The sequence below is a fragment of the Helianthus annuus genome, chromosome 14 (assembly GCF_002127325.2).
Source record: "Helianthus annuus cultivar XRQ/B chromosome 14, HanXRQr2.0-SUNRISE, whole genome shotgun sequence".
Lineage (NCBI taxonomy): Eukaryota > Viridiplantae > Streptophyta > Magnoliopsida > Asterales > Asteraceae > Helianthus > Helianthus annuus.
In genome coordinates, this window is record NC_035446.2 from 94,716,271 (window position 1) to 94,726,244 (window position 9,974).

The window sequence follows — 9,974 nt, forward strand, 5'->3', positions numbered from 1 at the left end:
TCCCCAATCACCATTTAACCTCCTTTAACACAAAACCCTGCCTCTTCTCTATATAAACAAGCCTCCATCCCTCCATTTTCACTTTCCCAACTCACTTAAACTCTCAAAAAACACTCTCAATCTATTGTAATTGCAAGAACATGGTAGAAATCTCTAAGTTCTAAAGTGAGTTCAAACTCACTTTTCTTCACCTTTTCTCCATCTTTCTTCCACTACAAAGCTTGGAACACCTCTAGGAGTGTTTCCACAAGTTTACTATGGTAAACTAAGGTGGAACATCACCATTTTGAGGTCCAAACTTTCTGTTTTGAAAAATTAATGTGGAAAACTTTTATGAAACTCATCTTTTCTTCATGAATCTTATGCCTAACATGTTCCTAAACCCATCCATGGCTGTGAGACCTGTTTAAGGTTGATGCTTATGAGTTTAGAGGTGCAAACACCCTCTAAACTTTATGTTTTTATAGAGTTTAGCAACCCACACGTGATGAAACAATCCAAGTTTACCATAGTTCTTATGGCAAGACTTGTGTTTTGGTAAAGGTGTGAACCTTGGAAGCCTTGGCTATCCTAAACTTGTTCCGCCACCTCACTTGATGTTTTTAGTCATATTCACTAACTAGCTTCCTAGTCTTAAAGTAAATTAACCCCGCCTCGCCTCCAACATTTGCCATGTTGGGTATGACACGCCCGAGTTGTTCTTATTTGGCTACTTAGTATGATAGTAGATTAGTTGTACTTTACTTTCATTCATGGCCAACCAGGTTTACCAACTAAGTTGCTAAATTTTGTGCTTTGGTGAATCATACAATGAGGTGTTCATGCCTCCATGCTTGACTTACATGAAATCAATGACATTCATGATGGACTTATAATAAGATATACTTTATAATATGTAAATATATACATAATTGATTTCTTGATGTTAACCGGATTATGGTTACGCGTCACAAATATAGGTTATATTATCTATGTTTTAAACCTCTCGTTACGATTCTAATGGGCAAGATTCGACCCATGAAATCACATGAAAATAATAGTGTCAAAAACGAGTGTTTAAGACTAGATAATTATTTTTTTGTATACATACTTTTATATACTTAGGAATCCGAATCCAAACTCTCCACAAACTCTGAATACTCATACACCTTCGTTTCCCCATGTAGGGTAACTTCGGTGTTCCAAACTCAAAACATTCGTCAAACTCTTGGTTGCTAGGAACGCTTTGCAAAACCGTAAGTATACATAACTCCCCTTTTACTTTTTACACTTTTGGGTGCAATACATTTATACTATTAAACACACGCAATCACATACTTTATGCTTAAATCATAAACAAACAATCCAACATACATGCTTAATACGCTATGCTTGAATTCGTGTATGCTAGACTATTCTTATGCTTTATACTTGTCATTAACTTCGTACAAGCCTCCCTTAACATGTATAGCGCTATAGGATTAACGCACCACCCAAATTCTTGAGGTCATGTTAAGTAAATAAACTGTCTATTCATTGCTATGATTAGATTACGCTAGCGGAAATCTTTGGGTTGACATGTATAGTTGCATGCTAGTATTATGTCGCAACCCCCGACCCCTATCCCGGGAGCGGGAGGCCGTGAACCAGTATCAGTGGTATCGGTGTTTATTTATTTGGCAGTGGAAATTACATCAGGACCATAGTTAGGAAATAGTTTATCAGAGTTAAAACACCACACTATTATAATAATAAATACATGGGAAAAACCTAAGTTTCCATTACAAATATGTTTATAGGGATAAACCCTAATTTATTGAAATAAAATTTCTTTCTTGTTTAGGTAACTTTTATAGCCACTTTTCCAAGCCTTCAGTGCTCTCCAGCTGGCTTCTATTTGGCTTTCACATTTTGTTACCTGAAACACGTTTTAAAAAGTTTTATCAGCAAGAAATACTGGTGAGTGAATCCCAGTTTAATCAAAACAAGTTTTATCATTTTACAGTATTGAGGGCATCCGCAATTACATTTGTTTATATCTATCAAATTACCACCCACGGTACTGTCAATCCTTACTTGTGGTCACGTTACTACTCACAGTGTAGTAACAAGTAATGTATAAAAAACCCCAACATACCGACAGTAATTGTAGAATCACAAATACTGAATCACTGTTAAATATAATTTAAAATAATTGAGGTTTCGTAAAACAGGTTACAGAAAAAGGGAATGACTCACATTGCTATTTTAGATAATACTACTGCTTTCTGGTGAATTCCTGGTTATAATCTATTAAATTAAACAATGCACATGTGTTAGTAAGATAACCCAATTTACATTAGCTATACCCCCAAGACAGAACTCCAACGACTGAGTTAGGCAGAGCCTTGACATGCGTTACGGAGCTCTAGATCAATCGGGCAGAGTAACTAATACGTAACCGGGGGTTATAATACTTACAACGAGGCAGAGCTTCGCTTTTTAGTGGGTATAATGCCCGAATATTACTTCTACTTATAAGAAATTTGAGAGAGAAAATTGATTTGAATGATTTGGAAATGAATCTCGAACACGTTATATATAGGCCTGATCAGACAAGCCGTCGCGCCCCGCGAAGAAGACGGGCAAGGCCTTCGCGGCCCACGAGGGCTTATAGGGTAGGCCCTAGCTTTACTGACTCAACGACCAGCCTCGACACGCATCACGACACGTGGTGGCACCGGATGCGGCCTTGGGTCGCTTCGTCGCGCCCCACGACAGCAATGAGGGTCTGGGTCGCGGCCGCGACCGCGACGCCCTCATATTTTTTATTTTATTTAATTTTTATAAATATAAAGGTATTTCGGGTCCATTTTTCGTATACGGGGTGTATTTTAGGACGTACAGGGGTATTTTAATGGTTTTGGGAGAGTTGTTATATATTATATGCTAGTTTTAAGTTAACAATTATGCCATGTGGATTTGTTTAAACTTTTAAGCTTATGCTAGTAATCAAACTCGTATTCTCGCCAATACTTTTGTGTTTAGCTATACTTTTATGCGTGTTGTAGGAATTTGATGACGATGATGATGAACGGAATCTAGTAGGATGAACTAGAGACCCATTTTAATTTAGTACTTATGTTGTATTTTGTTTCGTTGATTATGTTGTTGTACTTGTTTCCAAACAATGTACTTGAATCTAGCAATTAAATGAAATTTTGATTTTATTAAATATTGTCACAAATAGTGTTATGATGTCTCTTGCAATCTCGTTTTCGTCTCACTCCGATGTTTCTTCCATCGGTTGGGGTGTGACAAAAATGCCCCCCCACCACTTGTCCTGGCTCATCCAGAACTTATGAACATGCATCCATCATTTATTTTAGTGTATGATTCCTTCATTCTATAAAACCATTTGATTGGCGGTGTATAAGGAAGGGTACACTCGTGTATTATGCCACTTTTTGCACATACATACCCAAATGGTGAAACATATTCACCTCCTCTATCGTTTCTCACATGTTTTATTTTCTTATTAAGTTGATTCTCAACTTCAACTTTATACAAGATAAACTTGTCAATTGCTTCATCCTTACTCTTAAGTAAGTAAACATAGCAATACACCGTATTATCATCGATAACAATAATATTGTACTTATTGCCACCTCTAGTGGGTTGGTTTTAATTCACACACATCAGTGTGAAACAGATCAAGGGGTTCAGTTATTCTTTCGACTAATTTAAAAGATGATCTTATTTGTTTGGCTTCGACACATGTTTTACATTTTGATTTAGAGTCAATGGAAAAAGTTGGTATGTAATCTAATTTAATTAAATAACGCATCGAATTAAAATTTACATGACCAAGATAACCATGACAAACATTAGAAGGCTCAACCAAGTAAGCATAAGTAGTAACATTCTTATTCATGTTTTTCTTAATAGCCATTACATTGAGTTTAAACATGTCATTTTTGGCATAGCCCTTTTCCAAAAAACATACCACGCTTACTTAAAACAAATTTATCACTCTCAAAGAGCAAACGAAAGCCAAACTTGTTAAGTAACCAACTCGACACAAGACTCTTGTACAGGTCAGAAACATAAAGCACATTCTTTAAAGTGAGCTCTTTTTCCAGAAATCCACTTCAAAGTCACATCACCTTCTTCCTTGATATCAACTGTAGCAGAAGTTCACCCTTTTGGGTCATTCGCCACCAAATTTACCTCTTCCATCATGCTATGAAGTCTGAAATCCACTTCAAAGTCACATCACCTTCTTCCTTGATATCAAATGTAGCAGAAGTCCACCCTTTTGGGTCATTCACCACCAAATTTACCTCTTCCATCATGCTATGAAGTCTGAAATCATGGCCACTAAAGGCATATCATCATCAAAAATCATAAAAGCTTTGTCACGTGTAGGCTCTTTGCATTGGTCAATATAGTGACCACTTTCACCACTATTATAACATTTCCATTTAAGAGGACCAACTTTCTTTTCCACGCCACCCTTCTTCGGCCCAAGGTCCCCACCTTTATTTTTTCCCATGCCATTGAACTCGTGGCCTTTGTTACATTTGTAACCCCTCGAATATTGACCATGTTCTACAAGGTTGGCTTTTGCAGAAGCTTCAACTTGACTTCCTCTGTGCGATAACATGTTGTCTTTCTCATTACGTAGACAAACCACAAGGTCTTCAATAGTTATTTCCTTTTGCTTGTGCTTAAGCTAATTCTTGAAGTCTACCCAACAGGGAAGCAGTTTTTCAACAACTGCCACCACTTGGAATGTTTCACTAAGATTCATTCCTTTAGATAGAATGTCACTAAGAATAATCTACGTTAGTTGAACTTGACTCATCATAGTTTTTGAATCAATCATTTTATAGTCCAAAAACCTAGCCATAAAAAAAACTTCTTAGTACCCGCATCCTCAGTTTTGTACTTGCATTCCAATGATTCCCATAAATCATTGGCAGTCGATACCTTGAAATACACATTATACAAGGCATCTGAGAGGCCGTTCAACACATAGTTACGGAATAGGTACTCAGAATGTTTCCATGCATTAGCAACACTTACATATTGGACATCAGTTGTCCTTTCAGTGAGAACAGAACTCAGTCAAGAACCTCGCAAGGATCATAATGGTCAGAAAAAACAACATCTTTTATTGTTATCTCTTAATGTTCAAACAAGAAATCTTTTCTGGTTTCTCATCGTGATTGGAAACTACTTGGGCTTCTTGGGTACCAACTAATGGTCCCATGGTAATGCACATGGATCAAACAGTTGTTGATGTCAATGCTTGAACAATGGCCCTTTCTAAAACAAGGGACATAATTATAATCATTTTTCAGAAATGTTGATTTACATAAAACCAAAGTTAAGGATAATCCTTTTTTCAATCAGGAACATATTGGTTTATAGAAAACCATTGCAAACTATAAAAATTACTAATAAATAGAATAAAAGAAATTGTTTGTAATTTAAAAATTGTAAAACCAAAAGAGTAAATGGCATTTTAAATCTATTTTAAGCTTGTCGGAATCTCGTTCCCAAAATAAATGAAAAAATGATTTTTATTAATTTTCTAATATAGGTCAAATCAAGATAACAAAATTACAAACAGAAATAGGAAGAAACTAGAAAACATATTACAATTGTTCTTGAAAATTATAAACATAACTATAAACAAAACTACAAACAAATTACAAAAGAAATAAACATGAACTAGAAAAGAAACACACGGTAACCGAGGCACGTGTTCAACACGCTTCCCTTAAAACAAATTTTGGGCCACCCAGATGTAACACCCCGAAAATATAAATCTTTCATTTTAAATTTAATGTCGGTAATGAACAAGATAAAGTAAATAGGAATGAAAAACCTAGTCAGTTACAAGTCTAGTAGTAACAAAGAAATTTGGTTAAAGCATCTAAAATAAAAACTTGAGAATAGTAGAGGGGCCAAAAGTGATAAGATGGAAATTGGTTTTTATTAAAACAAATTTAATAACCAAAAACACACACTTGCTGTGTGTCTGGTCGAAGAAAAACACAGGGGGCGACCAAAGCTCCCTCATGAACCCTAGTTCTTGCAATTCTACCAAATTGATAGGGAAAATCGGCTCCAAATCGAAATCCAAACTCAGATTAGTGATCACCTTCGTGAAAGGATCATAAGGTATGCCTAATTTTGTTATTTAGTTTCATCTTGAGTTCCAGATGGACATGAGAAATAAAAAATTAAGCTTGCATGACCAATGTTTGAATGAAATTAGGAATGAATTTATGTCTAGGAGTAAACCGTAGTCATTAACTTGTTGAATTGATGCTCATAATTGTGAATTCGTGGTCACCCATCTAAGTGTAAAATGGGTTTTGTGGAATGATAAAGAACACTAGGAATCTGATTGTAAAACAAGTGTTATTGAATTACTTGAAGTGAATCTAGATGTTATTAGGCATACTAGATATCATGAACTTGCAAAAATTATTTAAATTTGGCTAAGTAGTTAGTCATGAGCTTGATAATGGATTCTATAAAACGATGCCCATAAGGTGTTTGATATAATGCCTAAGAGAAAATAAAATGTTGAAAATCAGACAAAAACGCATGTTTGATTAATATGACGAATATCGCGTAATGAGTTATAAAAAGAGTTCTAAACGTTTATGGTTGAACTCTATAGGCAAGGAAACCGGGACGTCAAGCGGACAAGTTGTTGGTGATACGCGTTTGAAAGGAGCGCTTTGAAGGTACGTAACCTTGGTTTCGTTACATTATGCTTGATTTTGAATGTAGTTACTTGAATTAGTGTTGTGAGAAAATGTAATATTTCGTAGAAGTGATAAAATTCACTAAATAGTTAAAACGGGTCAAAAGATTGGTTAAGGTGTGTTTGGTTATCACAGAAATGGTGGATTCCATTAGACAATCAAACGGGTCAAACAAAGGTTGAATTGGTAGCATAGAAGTGACTTGAACGTCACTCGACGATTGTGGATCATGAGAGCGTAAAACCATGGAATGGTAATGATACCCCGAAGTTCACAAACCCGGGGAATGGGTAAGTATGTCTAGAAGTCATAAATTATAAGTAGTGATAAGTATAATACAAAACTAAACGGGTCGAATAAATAAAAAGGGGTCTTATAGGCTTCCAGCCCATAAACCGAACTTTTAACAATATAAAGATGATAGACGGGTTTGTATTCAAAGTTCGGACGTGTAGGAAAAAGAATCATATAAAACAAATCAATAGAATGAAAGTTATGAATGTTTAAAGTCGGAATTTTGGGTAAATTTTAGAGCTGGGAATATGCAGCACAAAACCAAGCAACCTGCTGTCAAAAATAGGGTGTCGCGTCGTGCGACACCATAGCAGCTTCATGGTCGCGTCACGCAACGTCTGTCGCGGCCCGCGACGATTATTAGCGACGTCTGTCACGGCCCGTGAGGGCCCTATCTGCTGCAAAAATTTTGGATTTTGTTTGTTTTGGTCAATGGACTTGTTTTAACATGTTTTTAACTAATCAAAACTAACTTACATGTTGGTTTTGAACTTAGGTACTCCGGGTATGCTAACGGATGATGATCAAGCATGGAACAAAGACCGAACGCACCATTTTTGAAGCTTCCGCCGTGATCTATTTTGTTTAGACTATGTGGATCTTGTAAACACTAATTACTTCGTTTTAAATGTTTAAAACTAGTTGTGAAGTCAACTAGAATATAACAATCATGTAGGTTTATTATCTTAACTAAGTTTTTGTAATGACGCATTTTCGTTTAAAATGTGTTCTTTAATATTAAAATATTATTTCAAGAAGACGGTTGTTATAATTTGGTATCAGAGCTCAAGGTTGTTAACAAAGTGTGTTCGGTTCAAGCTTGATCAAACATCCGGTAAGAATCAGTTATTTTAGTAAGATTTAATTAAAATGTTAGAAAAATGAATTTGATTTGATGTGCATGGGAAGAGCGCGTAATGCACTCAAACCCGGAAAGTGCACTAAACAAGAATGGTTTAAGCAAGTTGTGAACTTGGCTAAACCAAAGCGAAAGATGTAAATAATATAAAATGAAATGTTTAATGATTAATGTAAACATTTCAGACTCAAGATGACGGATAAAGGTAACAATGATGCGGTGCCGATAGTCTCCGAAGAGATGAAAGAGGTGACTGCCGAAGAGGTAGGAAAGGCAATCGAGAATAGTCTATCCGGTTTTATAGACAAGATCCAAAGTACGATGTTTTCAGTAGTTGAAGAACGGATCAAAAGGTTGGAAGATAATGCCAACCAAGTGAAGGAAAAGTCTGGAGAACGGAAGGCTTGTTCATACAACAAGTTCATGGCTTGCAAACTGCCAATTTATAATGGGGAGGTCGATCCGATAATGTACCAATGATGGCTAAGCGACATCGAGGGAGTGTTTGAAAGGACCCACTGTGATGTAAGCGATTTCGTAGCTTACGATACAGCTCAGTTAAGCGGTCAAGCCAAGGATTGGTGGGATAACATGAAGAAAGAGATTGGGGTTGAAGCGGCAAAGTGTCACACCCCAACCGATAGCGGAAACATCGGGGTGCGAGCACTAAGCGTAAGGATTGCTCATGAGATTCCATAACACTATTGGTTTCAATAGAAGTTAGATCAAATTCATCTTAGCATTGTCTAAAAGCATACACGACCAAAACAAGCATCCAATACAAACCATAACGAATATTGTTCAAATTGTTCAAAAGCATCTCCTAGCTGGATTCCATGCATTCAAAAGCATCCTATCAGCCTGCAACATGTATTAAAATATCAATACAAAAGTATTGGCGAGTATACAAGTTTGCTAATAGAATAATAGATTAAAACAACTCATATCCATAGTATAAGCAATAAAAAGTTTCAGCCATGCTAGTGTCACAGTCCACGCAGTGATAGCCCAAGTTTCCAATGCGTTAAGTGCCTTTCCCAAAGTTTAGCGGGAGGTTATATGTCTCCTCCTAACAATACCCCAAAGACTAACAGTTAGGTGCATTACTCCTATAGCGCTATTATTGTTAAGGCGGAACTACACACTCTGGATTAAACGTCACATAGCACCAAGAATCAAGAATCACAAGTTTCACGTACACATAGGATAGAGTTTAAGTTTCAAAGAATCAAGTTTAAGTTTCATAGAATACATGTTACACCCCAAAAGTTTAAAGCAAAAAAGGGATCGAGTATACTCACAGTGATTGCTAAACAGTATAAACTGCTATTGGATCAAAGGGAGCTCTTTCAGAATTAGCCTGATTAGAGTATAATAGGATAAGAGTCGGGCAGAGTAACGAGATTGAATAAAGTGTCAAACCAGTCACAGGATCGGATGGTTGTCCGATCGGATGGCTATCTGATCGGATTGCCAGTCGTTCGGGTGACTCACGTGTGTGAAGACAAATGGCTGCCCGATCGGATGGCCATCCGATCGGGTTGCACGTGAGTACAAGTGAAGGGAATAAGGTGGTTGCCCGATCGGGCGGTTGTCCGATTGGGTTGCCACTCGATTCGAGTGTCAGGTGCCTTGGGCTTTCGGATAGGATGGCTGTTCGATCGGACACCTGTCCGATCGGGCTGCCACTCGATCAAGATGCCCAATTTCCAAGTGTTGAAAAGTTTCTAAGTTTCAAGGCAAAAAGGCAAGTGTCACCTGATAGGGTGGCTGTCCGATCGGGTTGCCGCTCGATCGGGCGACCCTTGTTCTTGTTTAACATGTTTGTAAAATTTCCAAGTTTCTTAGCTTAATGGTGACGGTACGGCACGTATTGTGACAATAGTAATATCGTTAGCACACCGCCGTTCTAATCGGGTGGGAATCACCCCTGTCCGTTCAGCCGCCTGTCCGTAACGAGTTAATGTCATAATCCGTTCCATGCTCGTCTTCACTGGTATTAACTCAATTCCAAGCCAGCTTTAGACTATTTATCCAGTCCATAGCCCATTTAGACCCAGGTTCCACCTATTAAT

The 9,974-nt window shown here is 37.2% G+C and overlaps 1 long non-coding RNA gene across 1 annotated transcript; it reads left to right on the plus strand.

Moving 5' to 3' along the window:
- The first annotated feature begins 6,014 nt into the window (after positions 1-6,014).
- On the plus strand, positions 6,015-7,632 carry LOC110905610. Its single transcript, XR_002573270.2, has 3 exons — positions 6,015-6,150; positions 6,659-6,725; positions 7,537-7,632. It is a non-coding gene; the product is annotated as an uncharacterized LOC110905610 (long non-coding RNA).
- Positions 7,633-9,974: the final 2,342 nt, after the last annotated feature.